Source organism: Nomascus leucogenys, chromosome 1a (genome assembly GCF_006542625.1).
Source record: "Nomascus leucogenys isolate Asia chromosome 1a, Asia_NLE_v1, whole genome shotgun sequence".
Lineage (NCBI taxonomy): Eukaryota > Metazoa > Chordata > Mammalia > Primates > Hylobatidae > Nomascus > Nomascus leucogenys.
Genome location: NC_044381.1, coordinates 79,620,785 through 79,645,035, shown reverse-complemented (window position 1 = coordinate 79,645,035; position 24,251 = coordinate 79,620,785). Strand labels below are relative to the sequence as shown.

General features: G+C 36.6%; 1 protein-coding gene across 1 annotated transcript in view; it reads left to right on the top strand.

Annotated features, from left to right (window-relative positions):
• KCNH5 (potassium voltage-gated channel subfamily H member 5) overlaps positions 1 to 24,251 on the top strand; it is a 351,733-nt gene that overhangs the window by 318,073 nt on the left and 9,409 nt on the right. The gene's annotated exons all lie outside the window — the stretch shown is intronic.

The following is a 24,251-nucleotide window of genomic DNA, read 5'->3' as shown; positions in this document are numbered from 1 at the left end:
ACAATCAGATAAGGAGCCACAGTAAAATGATTGGCTTTAAACAGAAGGAAGAAAATTTTATTTCCTCCAAGGGAAAGGAAAGAGAAAGAGGAGCAGGGTTGTGTTCATTTTATAGGTGGAGAGGGGAACAGATGGGAGAGGCAAGAAATTGAGAGAGCTGATTGCTTTGCCCCACTTTTCTGATACATAAGGCATAAACATGATATGCCTTCTGCTGATAGTAAGAGGTGGGGATCTGTGTGGATTTTGAAGAGAGTTTTGACTAATTGATACAGTCACTGAAGGGTGCAAAAGAGGGAGTTGGCCAGGAATAAATAAATTTTATGGGAAGCCCTATTGATGCTAGAGTTTCTACGCGATCACATGTGCCCTATATGTGTGGCTGAGAAATTTTCTCATTCAGTGGTGTGTGCACAACAGCCTGAATGTGTAACTCAAGAAGGCCAGTTAAAGGGATAATGTAGCATCAGAGTTTTATTAGATTAGTTCAGTGGTAGGGCAGAACCAAAAGGAAGGAGGCCATGGGTGATCATTCCTCAAAATCTGTCTTAAACAGCTGAGATCATTTTATTATCTTCTTATTCTTTTGGGTGCTGTTTTTAAAAAATGTATTTGCAACACATCTAAACCTGTGGCAATGGTGACATTCTTAGAACTATTTCATAAAGTTCAGGTAACAAAATTCCTACAAGTATTATAATTAGCATTTTAATTCTTGGTACAACAAATATCTTCTGAAGATTAAAGCAAATATTGCAAAAGGCAGATGAATTCAGGTGAGGTTCAAATTTTAGTAGAAATTGTAGTATGTTTATATACCTATATTCCAGGTGTAAACCATCAACACTGTTTGCTATATCCATGCAGCATATAGTTAACTAAAGAATGTTGTATTTCAGAAGGAAGAGAACTACACTGAACTTCAGTGACATTTTCCCTTCGTTTCTTCCCCATCAATGTGATTAGTATTTTTTTAATTTTTAATTTTATTTATTTATTTTTAAAATTTATTATTATTATTTTTTTTAGACGGAGTCTCCCTCTGTTGCCCATGCTGGAGTGCAGTGGCGCGATCTTGGCTCACTGCAACCTCTGCCTCCCAGATTTAAGAGATTCCCTAGCTTCAGCCTCCCAAGTAGCTGGGATTACAGGCACCTACCATCATGCCCAGCTAATTTTTGCATTTTTAGTAGAGATAGGGTTTCACCATATTGGCCAGGCTGGTCTTGAACTCCTGACCTCAAGTGATCATCCTGCCTCAGCCTCCCAAAGTGCAGGGATTACAGGCGTAAGCCACTGCGCCTGGCCTGTGATTCGTTTTTTTTAAAGTAGCCAATTATCATTTTCAAAATCCTACAAATGCTATTTTTTACAAATAAAATAAATTCAGTGGAAAATAGTCTTGTTAGAAAGGAGTTCTACATGCTATAGCTACCACCTTCCATCTATACTAAGTGTTTGGAATGTAGTTAAATACAAGCCAGTTGTAAATTATTCCTCTGTGGTTTTACTCTACCAGCTTTTGATATATGTGTCTTTGCATGGGAGATAAACTTTGCCCACCAGTAAGACAGGTTTTAATTCTACATAATATCATCCCATTAGAAATGAAGGTGTCTGTGAGTCTATTATGTAATAAACACTCCCCTGTTGTTGATAGATGAGGAAAGAGGTTTCTTGCTTCTGCTAATATTAAACAAGATAAAATAATTTGGAGAGATATCTCTTTCCATGTAGTGAAGAGTAACAGAAGGAAACTAAAGAAGAGGAATGTGAGTCATGCAAATTGATTAGTATGTTATTGATTGTACTAATTGATCCATGGTGGGCCTTACTGCTGTAAAATTGTTAATTTTGTTCTCTTACAACCATTTCCTTCATAGCTATCCAAGGAGGTAGGATAATAATATCTACAGAAATCTCTACTTTCTAAGGCAATGCTTGAAATTAAATAAATATGCTGTAGCAGCTACTTTATTTTGGCTTTAGTAAAATAAGGATTAGAAGATAATACTTTATCCACGTGTTTCTTGTCCTTACATATAATCCATTAAATCCTAAAACTGTATTTTCATTTTTAAATATAAAAGGAAGTGCCTAGAGTAACTATGTATTCTTGCACAGACTGGAAACAAAGACCTGGTTTGTATGCCAAGAAGTGTAGATTATTTTAATTTTATTTTTTACTTCAATTTTATAAAAATGTTTATATGACAATGAGACTAAGTCAAACTGAAAATTCACGGAAAATTCATCAGGTTTGTTTTGTAAAGGAAATGACCACTACTAAAATCAATCTAACCCCAAATTTAAGTGTTGTAACACGATAACATTGTAATTCTTATTTATATAACAATTCAAAGCAAGTGTTTGGTGGACAGCCTTTCATTGTGTGATTCAGGGACCAAGGGCCTCTCTTCTCCTGGCTTCTTCATCCCCTAGATGTACTGGTGCTTCACTTCTAGCTGACAGCAAAAGAGTGAGTTTTGCAGAAAATGTGTAGTAGGCTAGACCTGGACATGATCACATTATTTCTGCTCATGTTTCCTTAGCTAAAACTCAGCCATGTGGCAATTCCTGTCTCTAAGGGAGGCAAGGAAATGTCATCTAGCATTGTGCAAAGGAAGAAGAGGAAATAGTTTGGGGATCTTAGTCATCTCTGCCATAGAGATTGACTCTATGGCTTATCCTTCTTACACCTAGAACTCAGAGTAGACAATAGCAAGTCTCATCCAGGCACGGTATCTCATTCAAAGTCCAGGATCTCCAGGCAATGTGCAGTTCTGTTGCTCAGGTCTGGAAACTCAATAGCTTGTCTTGAGACATGTTAAGATTGAGATCCCAGGCCGGGCGCGGTGGCTCACGCTTGTAATCCCAGCACTTTGGGAGGCCGAGGCGGGCGGATCACGAGGTCAGGAGATCGAGACCACGGTGAAACCCCGTCTCTACTAAAAATACAAAAAATTAGCCGGGCGTGGTGGCGGGCGCCTGTAGTCCCAGCTACTCAGAGAGGCTGAGGCAGGAGAATGGCATGAACCCGGGAGGCAGAGCTTGCAGTGAGCCGAGACTGCGCCACTCACTCCAGCCTGGGCAACAGAGCAAGACTCCGTCTCAAAAAAAAAAAAAAAAAAGATTGAGATCCCTATTGGCTATTTAAGTGGAGATGTTGAGCAAGTCCTAAATATATGTAGTGTTCATATGTCCTCCTTTGCCCAGGACAGTGCTGATTTATGTCTGTAGTCCTGGAATAATTTTTATTAATAGCACCTTCATCTCTAAAATGTTTTAAGTTTATGTTACATTATATGGATATAAGAATCTGGAGTTTAGAGAAGAGACTGTAACTATAGTCAAAAGTGTTATTAATCAAGCTGTAGCTGTTATTTAAAGTGATGAAACCTCAGGTACTCTGACACTTAGAATCAGGAAGAGGAAGAAGATCCAGATAAGGTGACTGAGGCTAGTCACTGACCAAGGACTAGCATATGAGCTAGGAGAGTGTGGGGGTTACATAGCCTTGGGAAAAAGAAAACTTAGTGAATGCACTCATGGAACTCACTGTTTTTTGAGAATAATTGAAATTTTAAAAAGTAAATTAAAAATTATCTTTCTAGATTAACTTTTCATCTCTTAGTCTCGAGAACACTTGACTTCAAGTACATATTATAGAACAGCTCAAGGTTCTTTAAATGCTCCATGCTCTTAGTCTTCTGCACCCGTCTACTAACTGTGTCTCTCTGCCCCGTTCCTTCTAGGCTTTATCCTTTGGATGAATTCCTACTATATTAATAACCAATACTGACAAAGAGAATGAATTTCATGTATCAGTTATACTTCAAAGTTCTTCAGATCCAGCAACCATCATATAAGCCCCAGTTACTATCCCCTTTTACAAATGAAGAAAATGAGGCACAAAAAAGTTAAATAACTTCTCCAGAATCACATATCTAATGAATATATGAATGATGATTTGAATGTCAATCAGCATGGCACCAGAGCTTATGCTCTTACCAAAGAATTTCATGTGGCTTAGTAATTATAAACTAATAAAAATATTGGCTAGATATTATATTTTAGCTTTAAACCTTAAAATGTACGTTTAGTTACCAATGTTTTGAGCCATTAATAATCTTTCCTATAAAAACAATACCATAATATAACATAGCCTCTGAGGTTTCCAATGTTCGTTTCTTTTCTTTTTTTCTTTTTCCTTTTTCTTTTTTTTTTTTTTTTTTTTTTTTTTGAGGCAGAGTCTTGCTCTGTCTCCCAGGCTGGAGTGCAGTGGTGTGATCTTGGCTCACTGCAACCTCTGCCTCCCAAGTTCAAGTGATTCTCCTGCCTCAGCCTCATGAGTAGCTGGGATTACAGGCACGTGCCACCACGCCCAGCTAATGTTTTTTGTACTTTTAGTAGAGATAGGGTTTTGCCGTGATGGCCAGGCTGGTCTTGAACTCCTGATCTCAGATGATCTGCCCTCCTCAGCCTCCTAAAGTGTGGGATTATAGGTGTGAGCCATCGCACCCAGCCAGTTTTGGTTTCTTTAAAGTGGAGCAAGAAACTCTGCTGATAGACATACATATAACTGACTATTGATAAGCATACAATTCAGCTGCTGGAAGTAGAGGTTCACAGGCTTACTACTCTGGAGTATTTCATGTGCTATGTGTATCAGTCAGTGCATTTTAAAGGAGAATGGAAAATCATGGTCAAGCTAGTCATGTTGATTAAGTGGAAGTCAGCTAAAGAACGTTTAGTCTGTTTAGTATTTTGTGCATTCACCTACTTCTAGATTTACACAGTGTGTTAAAATTACCTGTTTATATGTCTCCTGCTTTTTTTTTTTTACCAGACTGTAAGCAGTGTCCTTATTTTATTCATCTTGATATTCTCAGTACCCACAGCCCATCCTGCATGTGATTAGGGGTGCCTATAAATGTTTGATGAATTATAATACACTGAATTAATATAGTTACATGCTTATGAGAGGGTCTGCTTCCACTAAACTGGGAATATTTGGGGATGGGACAAACTCTTACTTATTATTTAAGTAAACTTTTTATGAAAATATACCTCATATATAGAAATGTCTGCAAATCATAAGTGTACTATTTGATGCATTTTCACAAACTGAACACATCCATGTACTCAGCGTCTAGCTCAAGAAACAGAATAGGAAACATGTCAGAAGTTTATTCCCTGCTCTGTTGCATTCACTACACACTCCTATGCAAGCTTTACCTACTCATTTTTTTTTTTTTTTTTTTTTTTTTTTGAGACAGAGTCTCACTGGGTCGCCCATGCTGGAGTGCAGTGGCGTGATCTCGGCTCACTGTCATCTCCATTTCCCGGGTTCAAGTGATTCTCCTGCGTCAGCTTCCCAAGTAGCTGGGACGACAGGCATGTGCCACCATGTCCAGATAATTTTTGTATTTTTAATAGAGACGGGGTTTTACCACATTGGCCAGACTGGTCTCAAACTCCTGACCTCAAGTGATCCACCTGCCTCAGCCTCCCAAAGCGCTGGGATTATAGGCACAAGCCACTCTGCTTGCCCCAACTCACTTTTAACACTTTAGATCCATTTTGCCTCTTTTTTGGATTTTTAGAATTAGCTAAATAGAATCATACAATATGTATTCTTTTGTATCTGGCACCTTTCACTCAATGTTATTTTGTAGCCATTATTCACTGTTATCTATAGTTGTGGTTCAACAATTTTCATTGTAGAGTTTTATACCAACTGAATACACTTCAATGTATTTATTTATTCTACCCTTGATAAACATTTTTATTTCCAATTCAGGGCTATTATAAACAGTGTTGCTGCCTACCTCCTTGTACATGCCTTTTTATCTACATATGTACAAACTTTTCTGGAAGGAGTACCTAAGAGTAAAATTGCTGAATCTATAGCATATATATCTTTAGCTTTAGTAGATACTTATCAAGCAGTTTTCCAAATGGCTCTATGAATTTGCATCCCCCCATAAGATTATGAGAATTCCGTTTTTCTATATTACTGTTTTTTTTTTTCATTTTAGCCATCCTGATGAGTGTGTAGAGGTAATACATTGTGGTTTTAAATTGTACTCTTCTGATGCCTAATTAAGATGAACACTGTCCCATATATTTAATGGCTATTTGCATGACTTCTTGTGGTAAAATGCTCATTTTCTATTGGAATTATCTTTGTTCTTAATAATTTGTAACAATTTTTTATAGATTCTGGATATGAGTTTTTATCAGGTATGTGCATTGCATTTAGCTCCTTTCACTCTTCCTTGCTTTTTGATTATCCTCTTGGTGTCTCTCAAAGAAAAAATCTGAATTTTAATGTAATCTGATTTATTCTTTTTTCCCCTTTATGGTTACCACTTTTGTGTGATGTTTAAGAAATCTTATCATATCCCAACGTTATGAAGATTTTTTTGTTTTAAAAGCTTTATGTTTTTTTACATATCACATTACAATCTGTTTTTTCTTTTAAGAGCTTTATGTTTTTTTACGTATCACATTACAATCTGCAGTCTGTTTAGAGTTGATTTAGTTAAACAGTGTGAGGTAAAGGTCAAGATATATATATATTTTGACATGGATGTTCAATTTATCTGGTACTTATATTTAAATGATCAGTTTCCCCTGTGTACTGCAGTATTATCTTCATCATAATTCAGTGTCCAAATATGTGTGAGTCAATTTCTAGACACTGTATTCTGTTCATTTACTTATTGTCTATTCTTGTGCTAATATCACACTATCTCAATTACTGTAGTTCTTAGTAGTGAAATATGGGGCAGTATAAATCTTCCAGTTTTTTCTTCTTAATGAATATTGCTTTGACTATTGTAGGCCTTTTGCATTTTCATATAAACTATGTAACTAGCTTGTTAATTTCTGCAAAAAGATCCTGCAGGATTTTGATTTGGATTATAATAAATATATGAACAAATTAGAGAAGAGCTTTTATCTTAATAACGATCAGTCTTCCAAACCATAGACGTGACCTATCCCTGCATTTGTTATTTTTGTGTTCCCTGTGCATAGTATGTGTCTGGAGTTCAGCTGACTCTCAAAATTGTGAACTCTTCTACTGTCCCTCCTTCCACTCTGATATCATCAATTGACTATGAACTCTCATACTTTTCCATTCTTTTTTTTTTTTTTATACTTTAGGTTTTAGGGTACATGTGTACAATGTGCAGGTTTGTTACATATGTATTCATGTGCCATGTTGATGTGCTGCACCCAGTAACTCATCATTTAGTATTAAGTGTATCTCCTAATGCTGTCCCTCCCCTCTTCCCCCACCCCACAACAGGCTCCGGTGTGTGGTGTTCCCCTTCCTGTGTCCATGTGTTCTCATTGTTCAATTCCCACCTATGAGCGAGAACATGCGGTGTTTGGTTTTTTGTCCTTGCAATAGTTTACTGAGAATGATGATTTCCAGTTTCATCCATGTCCCTACAAAGGACATGAACTCATCATTTTTTATGGCTGCATAGTATTCCATGGTGTATATGTGCCACATTTTCTTAATCCAGTCTATTGTTGTTGGACATTTGGGTTGGTTCCAAGTCTTTGCTACTGTGAATAGTGCCGCAATAAACATACGTGTGCATGTGTCTTTATAGCAGCATGATTTATAGTCCTTTGGGTATATACCCAGTAATGGGATGGCTGGGTCAAATGGTGTTTCTAGTTCTGGATCCCTGAGGAATCGCCACACTGACTTCCACAATGGTTGAACTAGTTTACTTTCCCATTCTTACACCATGCTGTCCTCAACTAGAAATTCTCAGTTGTCTCTTCGGAGATGAGACACAACTCGCAACTCCCTGGAGTTTCAACTGGGCCAAAGGAATCTGTGCTTTAGAAAATGGCAAAAACTCTTCTCACACTACCCAAAGATAGTAGGAGACTACCTCTTTTTGCAGAAATATATGGAATTTGAGGTTCTTCCACCCAAAAGTAACACAACTAAAGATAAGTAGAATATGACAGTGGGAGATCTATTTTGACTGTATAAAGACCTGTTCTTTCTTTCTTTTTAAATTTCAATCGCTTTAAGAGTACAAGTGGCTTTGAATTACATGGATAAATTGTATAGCGGTGAAGTTTGGGCTTTTAAGACATTTTCGAATAGAATAAATCACAGATACATATGTCTTTTTTAAACATTGGATTTGGTAACAATTATATAAAGATCTTTATATAGGAGGATTTCAGTGAAATTATCATATATTCTAATGTGTTAAAATACTATTTTTCATGCCTCAATAATGTGCAGAGCTCAAATCTCTTTAACCAGACTTTCCAATGATGATAGCTCAAAGTGTACTTCGTAGGGCCTCTGCCAGCTTTGCTGTGTGTTTGCATGCCTGCATGCTCGTGGGCAAATGAACTGGCAGATGTCAATCACTTAAACAGGCTCTTCTTTGTTTCAAATTCTAAGTTTCAATTCCTGGCAATTGCAACACTACAGAAACAGGCAGTGTGGCTTCTAATACTTGTCTTTGACGTAAATAATTAAAGTTCAACACTATAGCAACAAAGTTATTAGCTAGTACTTGACTCTAGACACTACAGGTCAATTACTGGCCAGCAATGTTTAGAAGCACAAACCTTGGTAATTAGCAGCAAATTTCGTCTTCTCTCAGCACAGTATGTGAGCATGCCACCAGAATAAGCAGAATTAAAACACAAATAAAAGCAGCACATGTATCCTAGATTTATAATTGTTACTAAGGACCATAGAAATTTCAGCAGAGTTGGGTGCAAGGAAATTTTGACACCTGGAAAATGGGGCAAGTATGTTATCTTTTAGCAAGAAGTTACCTTAGGAATAATTTAAGGAGTATAAAATAGATTATATATATCTTTTTCTTTTGAAGCTTCAGGTACTGACCTCTTGTGTCATATATTCAAAGATGGATAGAGCTGAAAAGAAGCAAGTTCAGCCCCATCTTTTAATCACTATTTAAATAAAGAATAGTGATCACATAGCTAGTTAGAATCCTGGCTAGTACTGGAACGCCAATCATCAAATAACCTATCATTGATCTTTACATTAGATACTCTAAACATCAAATCTCCGGCAAAGGAAGTTATCAAATTGGAAGTGGTACTAATAACCAGTGCTATTTCTAATAGCCTTTTACTAAATAAAACATAAATTAGTATACATGGCACACTACTTTCTGATCTGTGAAAGGCGAGGAAACACTATCTCCTCTGGATTATCTAGACGTATTGAATAATCAAATTCTTGAATCAAAATGGGGTGGAAATGATCCAAGTAGGCAGGGCAAAGCCACTTGCATGTCTGATTTTGCTTCTATGGAAAGTTAGAAAATCTAGATGGCAAATAAAAGGCTACTGTACCGGAATTGATTATTTTGCAAACAACAAATACTTAGAGACCCCATTCTCAATTTTGGACCTGGGTGAACACATGCTCATTAAATTCAAAATAAGCAATTGATACCTATTTTACGTGGAATAGCTATACCATTCTGATAAAATAAAGAATGATTTACCTTAAGTAGATTTTTCTGTACACCTGATGCTTAGAAGGTCAAAGTGGCATGGCCAAATTTATGTAGGTACCCAAACACTTGCGTCTTGGATCTCAGGGAATTATTTATTTTTAAAAACTTTCACCCCACACTTTTCAACCAGAAATAACATACCCCATAAGGGACGTGAAGAGTGGGGTTAGAAACCAGAAAAATGAGTTCTAGGTCAAACTGTGAATGAATGGCTATACATCCAAGTGGCTAATCACTTTGACTCTTTGAGTTTCTGCTATCAAATACCACAATATTACAAACACTAAACCCCCAAAATATGTTATTTTATGTAAATTTTATTTAGCTGTGAAAAATTGAAATTGTAATATATCATCTATTCTAGATATACTTTTCTAAGTCTTTCCAGAAGATAATACTTAACAGAAGATAATACTTAATAATAGAGAAAGATTATTTACCTACTCAGCCTGTTTTTCGTAACAGTGAAGAATTTATGCATGTTGTGATATTAAGTAAAAATTACATTATTCTTTTTTTTTTTAATTTTATATATTTTTTTATTATACTTTAGGTTTTAGGGTACATGTGCACAATGTACAGGTTTGTTACATATGTATCCATGTGCCATGTTGATTTCCTGCACCCATTAACTTGTCATTTAGCATTAGGTATATCAGAAAGCAAATGTAAAAATTGACAACTATTTAAATACAAACGCTAGACTTGTCTTTATAAGCACAAGCTGTAGAAAATTTCTTTTATGGTAAAAAAAATCTTTAAAGATATTGTATCCACCCTAGGTTAGTAATTGTTCCCCATGAGTCACAGCCATTATCTTCCAAGGTGAGAGCTAAAGCCACCTATGAGATATGTTTCTGGGGACAATGGAATAGTATCAAATGAGATCAGTAGGGTACTGTATTTGAAAGTGCATTACAAGCTACAAAACAAAATTGTACATAGCAGTAGCAGTGTTGGTATAAAATAGTGGAAGGAACACTGGAGTTGGCAATAGGAAACGGGTTTCAGTCAGAGCTCGGCTGTTTACTAGCTGGTGAGCTTAGGCAAGTCATATAACTTCTCTGAGCCTCAACTGTCAAATGGAAATAATAATAATTGCCCTGACTGATGTACAGAGTTGCAAGGGGAAAATGAGGTAACATGGAAGAGCTTTATAAAGTGTATTGCATTTGCCAATGTCAAATGATGCTATTTTTCACATACATACTGAAGAGTCCCAGTATATATTAATATGTATGTATTTACTTTCTGTACATTAAACTTCCAGCCTATGGAGTCATAACTTTTAGTGATTCATGAGTAAGTGATTCAACCTCCTTCATCATTTAATTTCCTTTACTCCAGGCCAGTTACAAAAATTTAGTTCAAGTATTCTTAAATCAAAGTAGCCTAGTCCTTAAGTCCAAGGAACCTTGGTTGAAAAACCCTGCTTTGTCACTCTTCACTGTGTAGACTTGGCGAAGATTTTTAAATCTCCCTAAGCCTTAGTTTTTTTTTTTCATCTTTATAATAGATTATTATGAAAATTAACTGAGACAGTAATCTATTTGTAGTATTTAGTACAACTCCCCTAATCCTGGGAATTTTATTTTAATGTTCCCAAGATGAAAACATGTGAAAACAATCTGTATTGTAACTGGAATAATTATATTTCAAAGACAATGTGGTCTAATGGTTCATTTAATGGCCTCAGGCAAGTACTGGGAGCTGTATTCTTACATTCCCAGCAAAACATGAGGGTGAGTGTTTTTCTTTATCATTTTGTTCAAATGAGCTTAGGTATGCTACAAATTCAATGCTAAGAACTTAGAATTAAAATGATGATATTATTCTGAATTTTTTTCCAAATTTTCAAATGCTAATGATTAGGTGGCAATTCCAATGCTATTGGGCATTGACTTAAACTGGTTCCAGTAGTGGGCTCTCTCACCATTTATTCTAAAATATGTGATATTGATTTAGCAGGAGTGGAAACAGGTAGGGAAAATGATATTTGAGACTTGGAAAGATGAAGACAAGTATTATTTAATAACAAAACATTTGTTATATTTGCTACCTGTGATTGCCTTCCAATGCTGTAGCTCTATTGGAAAAGGGTGGAAAACAATATTAGTAATGTTTGGTTGTGGCTAGTTATGTTTAACATGGCACTAAATGAAAGAGGTGATGCCAGATTAGTGTTGGCTGGCTTGTATGTAGATATGGAAATGAAATTAGACTAAGTAGAAGGGAAATAAAAATAAAATTAAAATCCATTGTATAAAAAAAATCTGTTAAGAATCACTTTGGGGGCAAAGATGAGATTAGGAATCTGACCTTTCCACCAAGCCTGAAACCTTCAATACAGCTGCCAATCTATTTGTCATAGAAAGAAAGAGAGTGAGTGAGCAAGAGAGAGAGAGAGAGAAACATGGTGTCAAGAAAGCAAAAGATTAAATCAGAGCAGAGAATTATATCTAGGAAAGTACTTCTTGGGAAGTTCCCAGAACATGGAATTGACTGTACATAGATCAGAAGCTTACTAAAGTTTTTGAGAAAATTACATTGCCAAAGAAACCACAAGTTTGATCTTTAAAAATCTTTTTTCTATGAGCCCAAAAGCAAATTTTGGGTCCTCAAATTTGCACAGGCAGGAAGTAGCTGAGGAAGCCCTACAGTCCTAAAATAGGACAAATTCTCCTCTACCCATATCAGATCTCACTATAGAGAAATACGGACAAAGAAGAACCTCCAAGAACATAGAATCAGGAGACATAGAGAACAATGGATGAAAGAGCTTGTCCCTGATAGCTGACTAAGAGAATAATAAAGGAATTTATCCCACTGCCAGGGCAGAGGGAACCTCAGAATGTCTGCCTGGTAGATTTCATCACTGCTATAGACCAGTCCGCAGCCATCACTCTTCGCCATTTTTGTGGGAGTGTTTAGTCAGTTATCCTATTGCTTCTTCACTTTTGCATACTGTGCATGTGTGTATATAGGTATACACTGTGTGTGAGTATGTGTGTGTGTGCGTGCATGCACATCCGTAGTGGTGTGGATAACTTGTCTTTCTAGTTTATAGGCCACCATTCCAGGTATCCTTATCTTGGAAAATGACAGTACCATTTGTCCTTTGGCTTAGACTAAAAAGTGTGGTGTGTTTTTTTTTTTTGCCTCTGGGATTATTTATCCAGCACATCCACAAACCTGTCAGTTTTACTGACCAAATAAGTCCGAAGCTGCTTCTCACTCCCTCCATTTCTATCTCCCTAATCTAAGTTAACATAATATCTCACCTGAACTACTCAAAAAGTCTCTGTTTTTTTTTCTTTGAGACGGAGTCTCGCTGTGTCGCCCAGGCTGGAGTTCAGTGGCGGGATCTCAGTTCACTGCAAGCTCAGCCTCCTGGGTTCACGCCATTCTCCTGCCTCAGCCTCCCGAGTAGCTGGGACTACAGGTGTCTGCCACCATGCCTGGCTAATTTTTTTGTATTTTTTTTTTTTTCAGTAGAGACGGGGGTCAAAAAGTCTCTTAATTAGTATCTCTTCTTCTATCCTTCCAACCTTTCAACGTGTGAGTGGAAGTGAGATTATGTGACTCCTCTGCTCCAAATTTCCCATGACTTCTCCTCCCCTCACAGGTAAAATCTGAAGTCCCTGGCCACCTCTTCCACGTCCTCTCCAGCATTCTCCTCCTGTTTACTAAGGGCTATCCACTGTATCTTCCTTAATGTGGTTGAAACATACAAAGCATTTTCCCACCTTAAGATTTCCCCTCTCTGAGCCCTCTCCATGGCCCACTTCTTCATTCATGAATATCTCACTCAAATGTCACCTCCCCATAGATACTCAACCACTCTGCCATTCCCTGTGTCCTTATACTTTATTTTTCTTTGTAGCCCCCATCACCGTCTGACATCATATAAAATATCTCAGGATTTTTGCTTTGTTTACAGATATATTCTTAACTCCAAAACAGAGCTTGGAACATGGTAGATGTTTAACACATATCCATAATGTAAATATCTTGTATGTGCTGCATCCCAGCACTTAATAAGAGGTACGTTAAAGTGAACTAAATATGGCCTGAGAAGGACTCTGTACTTCTGTATTTGAGTCCTTGCGGATGAACTGTAACGTAGCTTAATAGGTAGACAAGATTGAAAACCTAATTTAGGAGTATGTGCCTGTAACAATAGCTAAGTCTTGGCCAATCCCAGCGCTGTACTTCAACCATTCATACACTGCTGGGTCTTCAAACTGTTCAAGTAAGGAAAACACTGAGCTGTAACCATTCTAGCCATTCTATACCTCACTTCCGAATTCTGTACATCTTTTCCTTTTTTTGTCTACAAATCTTCTTTCACCGTGTGGCTGCGCTGGAGTGTTTGTGAATCCACTGTGATTCTGGGGGCTGCCCAATTCACGAATCGTTCATTGCTCAGTTAAACTCCTTTCAGTTTAATTCGGCTGAAGTTTTTCTTTTATCAGGCATAAAGTAAGTGCTATTGGGGTATAGCATAGGATGGACCAACTCTGACAGGCTAGTGAAAGCTTCCTAGCTGGCTTCATGGGTGTGCAACCTGTGCAGATATGCAGGGCCATGCACTTGGAAAGATCCTGCATGTGGTGTAATGCTCTGTTTTTGCCATCTTGAAATTCTTCATAATTTTGAACAAGTGGAGCTGTATTTTTTGTTGAAGTATAGTTCCCATTCCATACAGTTCACAATATTTTAAGTATACAACTTAGCATTTTTTAGTATATTCACAAAGTTGGGCAACCATCCCCATTATCTAATTCTAGAACATTTTCATCATCCCCAGAAGAAACCCACAAACATTTGTGGTCATTCCACTTTCTCACTTTCCCTTATGCCTAGCAGCCATTTATACACTCTCTGATTCTAAATTTGCCAATTCAGGACATTTCAAATAAGTGAAATCATTTAAGATGTGGCCCCTTGAGTCAGGTTGCTGTCACTCAGCATGATGTTTTCCAGGTTTCTCTATGTTGCATTATGTGCCTATACTTTATTTCTTTTTGTGGCTGAATAGTATTTCATTGTATGGATACACCACATTTTTGTCAATTCATCAATTAATGAATATGTGGGTTGTTTCTACTTTTTGGCTATCATAAATGATGCTACTGTGAACATTCATGTACAAGTTTTTGTGTGACTGTATGTTTTCAATTCTCTTGGATATATAGGAGTAGAATTGCTGGGTCATATGGCTACTCTATGATTTACTTTTTGAGACACTGCCAAGCTGTTTTCCACAGAGGCTACACAATTTTACATTCCTTCCAGCAATGTGTGAGGGTTCCAGTTTCTCCACATCCTTCCAACACTTGTTATTTTCTGTGTTTTTTATTACAGCCATCCTAGAGGGTGTGAAATGATAGCTTATTGTAGTTTTAATTTGCATTTCTCCAATGACTAATGATGAGTATCTTTTCATATGCCTATTGGCCATTTATAGATCTTCTTTGAATAAATGTCTATTCAAATTTTTTGATGATTTTAAAATTATTTTCCTTTTATGTTTTTATTTCTGAGTTATAATAGCTCTTTATATATTCTGGATAATGAACCTATATCAGATATATTATTATTATTATATTTTAAATTCAGGGGGTAGATATGCAGGTTTGTTGCATGGATATGTTGTGTGATGCTGAGGTTGGGGCTTCTATTGAACCCATCACCCAAATAGTGAACAGAGTACCCAATATTGGGTAGTGAAAAACTACACAACAATTAATTTTTTAACCCTTGCCCCCTTCCCTCCCTCCTCTCTTTTCGAGTCCCCAGTGTCTGTTGTTCCCGTCTTTACATCTGTGTGTACCCAATGTTTAGCTCCTAGTTGTAAGTGAGACCATGCGGCATTTGATTTTCTGTTTCTGTGTTAATTTAGGATAATGGCTTCCAGCTGCCTCCGTGTTGCTGCACAGGACATGACTGCATTCATTTTTGTGGCTGCATAATATCTCATGGTGTATACCACCTTTACTTTATGCAACCAGATATATTATTTGCAAATATTTTCGCTAATTCTGTGAGTTGCCTTTTCACTTTGATAGGTCCTTTGAAGTACAAGCATTTTTAATTTTGATGAAGTCCATGAATTTATTTGTTCTTTGCTGCCTTGAGATTTATGTACCTAAGAAACCATTGTCTAATTCAGGGTCACTAAAATTTACACCTTTGCTTTCTTCTAAGAACTTTAAAGTTTTAGTTCTTGCAGTTAGGTCTTTTATCCATTATAAGTTTAATTTTGTATATAGTGTTAGGCAGATATCCACATTCATTTCTTGTTGGTGTATATGCAGTTGTTTCAGTATCATTTTTTCAAAAGATTATTCTTCTTTCATCATTGAATTGCTTTGACAACCTTGTCAAAAACCAGCTGACCATAGATGCATAGGTTTGTTTCAGGACTCTCAGTTTTCTGATATTTATGTCTATTCTTACGTCAGTACCAAATCCTTTAATTACTGTAGCTTTGTTATAAATTTTAAAAGTGTTCAGTGTAAGTCCTCCAACTTTGTTCTCTTTTTCCAATATTGTTTCAACTATTCTGGGTCCCTTGCATTTTCATCTAAAATTTAGGGTCAGTTTATCAATTTCTGAAAAATGGGCCGTTGAAATTTTGATGAAAATTGTATTAAAACTATAGATTAACTTGGGTAGTATTGCCATGTTAGCAATATTGTTTTCTAATATGTAAACATGAGATGTCTTTCCATTTATTTAGGTTTTCTTTAATATATGTCTATGTTTTGTAGTTTTTCTATGTGCAATTCCTACACTTCTTCTTTTGATAAATTTATTCCTTTTATTCTCCTTGAAGCTATTGTCATAACATTATTTTCTTAATTTCATTTTCAGATGGTTCATGGCTAGTGCATAGAAATATAACAGATTTTTATATTGAATGCGTATACTGCATCCTTGCTGAACTCCTGTATCCATTCTAGCAGGTTTTTCATGTATTTCTTAAGATTTTCTATATGCATGATCATGTCATCTCTAAATAGAGGAGTTTTAATTCTTCCTTTCTATTCTGGATATCTTTTATTTTATTTTCTTGACAATTTCCTTGGCTAGAACCCCCCAATACAATGTTAAGTAGAAGTGATGGGATCATACCTGCTCCTTTCTTTGCTGATATTAGGGGGAAAGCTTCTAGTATTTTACTATAAAGTATGATGTTAGAGGCCCTGACTTTTTATTTTGCATTGGGCTCTGAAAATTATGTAGCTAGAATTACCTTATAAAAAAGGACACAGTTGAGTTGAGTATCAAAGCACAAGTAGGAGTTCTCCAGTGGGTGTGGAGGAGGAAGGAGAACAGTATATGCAAATACCTTGAATACATGCTCGAACTCAAAGTGACTCAGTATGGCGGGTGTATGGAGGCCAAGTGAGGAGCAAAGGAAGCAGAGGTTAGAGAAACAGGTAGGGCCGGACCACTGCTGGATTGCTGACTTCTTACTAAGGAGTTTGGATTTTATTCTGTAATTGTTAGCCTAGTATGCTATTATATTTTATATTCAACAGCAAAGACTAGAATGAAGAAAAACGAGACTAAAAATTGAGGCAAGGAGAGCAATTCATGGGCTACTGCAATATTTGATACAGTGAATCAAAACCCTGTCAGATTAACCTTGGAATAGCTATATTCTTGCTCTTGAAGACTTTGCTTTCCTTCTATATTTTTTTAAGTGAAAAATTTGTACAAATAAGAACATAGGTATTGAGCACCATATTTCAAAGTTAGGCTAGCATTGGTAAAGTTTACAATGTTTTGTTCATTGTGAAAAACATATTTTCATGTTTATGATAGCCTGAAGAATTGAGATAAATGATCTTTTACATGGTAAAGAAAATGATGCTTAGAACATTTCATTAGTTATTTTAGTAACTGTATTAGTAATTCTAGAATCTTCTGCATTTGCATCATACTAATCCTTCCTACATTAGGCATTACCTGCCACATTAGCAAAACCAAAAGATATTCCTTCCCTATCCCATCCAGTCCCTCCTTTCCTCCCTCCCTCTGTCCCTCCCTCCCTTCCTCCCTTTCTTCCTTCCTCTCTTTTTCCCCTCTACCCGTTTTCCTTCCTTCCTTTTTCTTTACATTTACTTAATTAATTCTTCAAAAATTTTAGGACCTAAGAGACTGGACTAGATCTATGACACGTTTTGTGCCCTTGGAGAGCTTACAGATTTATGAGTGGCTGAAGTAAACAAGGCTGCCACATCTCAAAACAGAGTATCATGCATCATTGTTACCCTAAGCACATCTAAATTTGTAGAATGGTCATTTGTGACAGCCCCATCACTGTGGCCTTCACTGAGAGTTTAAAGCCTCTGATATAAACATGGTAGTGTTGAATAAACAATGCTTTGTTGTATTAGTTCAGGTTGTCATGGATTGGAGGGCTGGAGTTAGAATTAGTGACTAAGATTATGGAAACAGTAAGAAGAACCAAAGAATCAAACCAACTAAATCCCAGGAGAGTCAGATGAACCAGAGCTACTCACTGCTTGGTAACATATAGCTATAAATTCCTAGTCGATTCACAGATCTAGAAAGTGATGAGCCATTTGAGAGAAAACACCTCTCTCTTTTCCGCAAATTATATAACACTAAATCCATGTCATTAAACAAATGATTCTAACCTTTTTTTTTTCTTGCCTTTATTGGATTTCAAAGTTCAGTACACATTCAAATTATTCAATTTTGATATCACTTTTATGATCAAATGTCCTACCTTTGAAATGGAAAGCTCAGTTGGCCATGTTCCCTGTTAAGTTTAAGAAGCTTTTATCATTTAAATAAATTAAACCTTCCAGCATGGATTCTGCAGAACATAATGAAGCACAGAGGAAAAAAAGCTTAAATGAAATAAACCTCTTTGCTGATAGAAACAGTACAGGTTATTGTGCATTCTACCAATAAATGTGTAGCTGGAACCGTAGCCTGATTTCTGGTTTTTAAATTTTGTCCTTAATTTTTATAGTGTTCAGCAGCAATCTGATTTGCCATTGGACAAAAGAGGGACACAATGTACATCAAGGAAAAAGGGTCTAGGTTTTTAATACTGAGAATAAAACCAAATATTAGGTTTTTAAAGGCTGATTTCTTTTAATACTACATTGATAAGTAAGGATATACATTTTTCACACCATTTAATTCATACAAGTTGAACTCTTATGAACTCAAATCCTTTCACACTTTCTATAATAATTTCTTCATGGTTTAAAAAATTGCTTGTTTTCTAGAGAAAAATGATTATCCATATAATAATTGGGTAAAATTAAGCTATATAAATTACATATTGAATTAGCAGGAGACATTTTACTTTTTGAGTTACAATTTGCCAGTTGCCCATGAAAGATTCAATTGGATTATGAAAAATCTTACTGTTTATAGTTTCTTTCAATGGCCAAAGTGTAGGGTGAAATTTTAAAAATGTAAATAAAAACACACCATTTTAAAGAGTTTAACTAAATAAAATTTATCAATGTTTCCACTATGTTAAGTTGAACCATTTTACTATATGCATGTTAAAAATAAAGCTAAAGGTAAAAAGCCCTTCTTTTTTAAATTTTTATTTATTATTATTTTTGAGACCCAGGCTGACATGCAACGGCATGATTATAGCTTACTGGAACCTCAGATTCCTGAGCTCAGGTAATCCTCCTGCCTCAGCCTCCCAAGTAGCTAGGACCACGGGCATGCACCACCATGCGTATCTATTTTTTTTTTAATTTTATTGTAGAGATAGGATCTCTCTGTGTTACCCAGGGTGGTCTCAAACTTCTGGGCTCAAGTGATCCTCCCACTTTGGCCTCCCACAGGGCTGGGATTACAGGCATGAACCACCATGCCCAGCCAAAAAGCCCTTCTTAAAAGGAAACATTCAGCAGAATTAATTTAAGAATACTCATCATGGTAATGTATAATAATTACCATGGAAATGTAGTTTTCTTAGTAATAAATATTCAGTGTCACTCAAAATTGGAGCTTAGGTCATAAAGCTGTCTCTAAAACTGTAAGGATTTATAGAGAGGGCCTAATTGCATTTAGCGTTTTTGAAATACAGTGAGTTACCTATGTTAGGCATCCCTGATGTTTTATCTTCTTATTTGTTATATTTGTACATTCTTTTAAACTTAAACAAAAGACTATCATACTTGGCATACAAGATATGGATCAGCTGGTGGTAGCACCTTGTAAATTAGTGTTTAAAGCCCATAAGCATGATTAAATCACCTTTTCATTTTCATTTATTCTTAATGAAGCTTTCCATTTCAAAATCAGTGCCTATATTCTCTTACCTTACAGTAGGAAAGAAAATTTTGTTTTGTCATAAGCTAGAAAATAAGCTTCTAATGGATATTATTGCATCCTTGCAATGAAATCAAGGCAGGTTCTGATTCAAAACCTTTCAATGACTGATTTATGGGTCAAAGATTTGAACCTGAGTCTACCCAGTATGCGTTTACTCAGTAGTTGGGTAGGTTCTAGGAATGCCAGAAGGCAAAAGATGTAGCTCCTGCTTCCAAATGAGGAGTAAACATCAATGATCAATAATAATATACAGATAGCACTGATTCATTGTTTAGACAGTGGAACATAGTGAAGGAACTATAAAGTGCCCTGCTTATTTGTAACGTTTGCCATTCATAGACGCACCGCAAACGTACATTTGCTGAATGTATGAAAAGGTTATTGAACTAATGAATAACATTTATTTATTGAGGAATTTCAATGTGGCAGGCATGTTATAGACACTAGAGATATAGCAGTTAGCAAAGCAGACAGAAATCCCTATTCTCATAAACAAATGATTTAGGTGTAAGTGGAATCAAGGTTGATGTCAGAGTCCAGGGAAAGTCACATTCTTTGACCCTCCCTGCTCCCTGCCTTCCATAAAGGTAGTGTATTTAATATATGTAGAAGAAAGTTAAAAACAAAACAAGACAAAAACACAAGGCGTCCTTGAAGGGGACCGGAATCTACAAAATGGTAGCATGCGTTTAAGCCTACTGGCTCTGCTTTGGAGAGTAAGGAGGGTCTGGAGAGTAAGGAGGGTCTAGAGACTGCCTCCCACAAAGCTCTTTCAAGGTGCTAGTCAAGGCTACCGCTTTCCCAGCAAGTATACAGCTTCAATCATGTTCAATTCACTGCTTTCAGGGATGGTTCTCCATGGCAAATGCTCTGTGAAGGGTGACCTGCTGGGTGTGAAACTGCTGCACGACTTCCTCCTTCGCCCATTCATCTATCCGAGTTTTCACAGAGTCCAGGAGAAAGTATGAAAGTTACCTTGAGGAGCAGGAGAGTGGAATGGTTAAGACTGTTTGGAATCTGACCCCTTGGATTTGTATCCTGGACACACAGTTGTGTGACCTAAGGGAAACCACTTAAACTCTTTATGCCTCAATTTGCTTCTCTGTGATATAAGAATAATATGACCTGTGTCCTACAGTAGAGAATTATAGGACCTAGCTCGTAAAATGATCTCTTTCCATGACATTTCAGTGAGAAAATACATGTGTGGAAGTGACCACTTTGCTATATACAGATATTTTATAATCATTTTACAATGCCATTATTTTGTTCCATGGTCAAAAGTAAAATAAAATAAATGTAATCTAATCCTATAAAGTCAATTCAAACTAGTAATTTTTTTAAAAAAAACTACCTCTTAAAAATCTGGATATAATAAGTAGTTGACCAAATCCAAGTGCTACTGTTTGCGGTTAGGCTTCAGTTCCAATTGTATAGATTGGGTGATAAATCTCCTCATGACCCCCTCTTTCTAACCTTCCTCCTGCACCTGCTTATCCTCTCACCGGGCTGCAGATTGTCAGCAGGCCTGCTGCTAAGGAGAAAGCGGGATCTACTTCAGGACCTAGGGCTTGCGTCTGAGATCTGGAGGGCCTGTAGCCACTCCTCAGAGTGTTGGCTTTTGAGCTGGTCATGTCCAACTGCTGGCTCTCTTTATGTGTGGCATAATTGATGGCCTGCAAGTCCCTGGTGGCAGATCACCTACAGGGTGCAATAACTTTTCCCACCTCACACAGTGCTTTTGCCTTGCCTGGCTTCTAGCAGACTGAATTCACAAATGACTACCTTCAGTGGCTTCCTGAGCTCTAGGGAATCCCAGCCAGTGCCCCTCTGAGCTATAAAGGTTGTGAAGGTCAAGGAGCAAAGAGCGGAACTTTGGCTCTCTAAAGAGCATGTTTTTCCACTGTGCGTTGTTGGCTCCTGAGATTGGATGTGTAGGTCCTGCTGTTCTGCAAACTTGATAACAATTCGGGACCAGTCTTGTTGGTCGTAAGTACCCTCAAACCTCAAGGGAGCTATGTTTAAAATTACTTAATTTCCTGTCTCCCGGGAGTAAAAAGGGGGAAAGGAACAATGTGCAATACTCAGAATTCTGTCATCTAATGTATCAGAGCTCGATTCTTAATCTTTCCCAGTTACTTTTACATTTCTTGACAGCAAAATACAGATCCAGCTCTATCTCATTTGTCCCCTGGTATAGGTGAGAAATCAAGCCCTGTGCCAAGACCCCCTTTGCCCTATGTGTTTTGGTATTTGGAGTCTTCGTTTCTAGCTAAATAGTAGCAATTCAAACACTTTTGTTCGTTCTTGGTTGGGTGGGTGGGGGGCAGCTGATGGTCAAGGAAGCTGGGAAAGATTTATTTTATTGATATTTTACATGGGCATGTTACAGTCTTACATCACAAAACACCCTGAACTTGGTAAGCACACAATAATTGCAAGCAATTATTGGCCATTATATTGAAAAATCTAAACAAGTAAGGCTCTTGCCTAAGGTGCCCACAAATTCTCAGATGTCAGTAATACCAAATCTTTCAGTATAATCTCTGCATGGCAGGACATGTAGACATTACAAAAATAAGAATGCCCTTGTCTATTATGTACCAATAGGGTTGCCAAATGTAGCAAACAAAAATACAGGACTCCCAGGTAAAATTAAAATTTGAATAAACAATGAATATTTGTTAAAGGATACATTATGTCCAATTCAGATTTATAATGTCTGATGTTTTTAGTATGTCCCAAATATTGCACGGGGACTTGCATTTTACCTGACCTTCCTGTGTGCCTAGCACCTGTCACACTCCACTGACTTTGAAATGGTTCCCTTTTCCCAATGTGAAGTCTGCTCTCAGTTACAACATCAAGCCAACACTATGTCTATCCTAGGCTAAGCAACCACCTTAAAAAAATAAAAAAGGTAAGTGGTGAGTGGGAAGGGGGATGTGGGAAATCATTCATGTTAGGCCTCTCATGTCCACCCATAGAATCAAAGTGAGTACTTTTTCAAAAAGGGGCTGAAATAGGAAAATAGTATCTGTGTTCCTGTGTCTGGGTCTGTCTGGTTCTAAAGAATGTTCATATCTTGAAGACTTAGTACAACCTATGTTTACTTAGGAAGCGTAAGAAATGTGTCAACCCTTTGAAAGACTTGTAATCAAACTGCTGGAGCTTTGATGTCAGAATTTGAGATTATTATTACATATTTTGAAAAGACCCAATTTCATGTGCCACTAATGAGAAAAAAAAGTTGGCCTTTACAGACAGTTACTGAATTTATTTTAAAATACAAATTAGTACCACTTGATAAGCTGAATTTAGTGCATCAATCTCATTTTAGAAAATGTACTCTTACCTGGAAGGGGAATTCCTATCTTTCTGACTTTTCTGTTAATGGTGACCATCAATAGTATTGGTTTTTGGTGTAAAATCAATGATTATATGTTACTCCAGGCAGCTGCTGAATACTCAAAAGATAGTAAATGGTTTCAGATAGGAGTATTTTATGAGAGTTCAAGGAGAGGGAACCAACGTATGTTGAGTGTCTGTTATGGGTTAGAGAATGCATGCTTCACATGTGTTTCTACTCTAATCAACAACGTACAGAGGGTGATCAAGGTAAGTAATTTTCGTTGAGTGATAAACTTTTCTGATTCTGAAAGTGCCTTATCTAATATAATTCTTTTTTGATTTTCCTTACAGCCTACACCTGCAGTTACTTTGCTTTTCAGGACTCTGAGCAAAAATCTCACACTTATTAACTTTATTTCCAACTCTGATAATATATGTGGCAATTTCTTATATAGCCAACATTTTTTATTTCTTTTGATGGGGTTATCATAAGTTCTTTCCATTATTATCTTCAAAATACATTTTAAATAAAACGATGCTCATTTATTTGTGGATATCTAACCCCTCACCTGTACTATGTATTTAATTTTATGTTTAAAATTTAAAGAATCTGAGAAATTAAAGAGTTCAACTTCCAACCCAGTGAACATGTCATATGGAAAACATACTTCTATTTTAACCTTTTAGTGGTACAACGATCATGAGTTTTCGAGGCAGTTTATTCAATAGAGAGAAGTTTGCAATGAAGTCTGTGTACTGAGCTGGTGTTGCCTCCCAGAAACTTTTCCTCACAAATTCTAGTTCTGCCTTCTAGGGTCACATAAATCAATTTAAATTCTCCCCTCACCCAACTCAGATGCCATTTGCTAAACTGTCTAACTTTTCAGTACATTTATAGCCTGGAATTCTTACTATCTGATACCCAAATGGAGGATAATACTAAAAATGGTTTTGAATCTTATTTCTACACAATAAGGAAAATCATACAAAAGTGGCAATTCG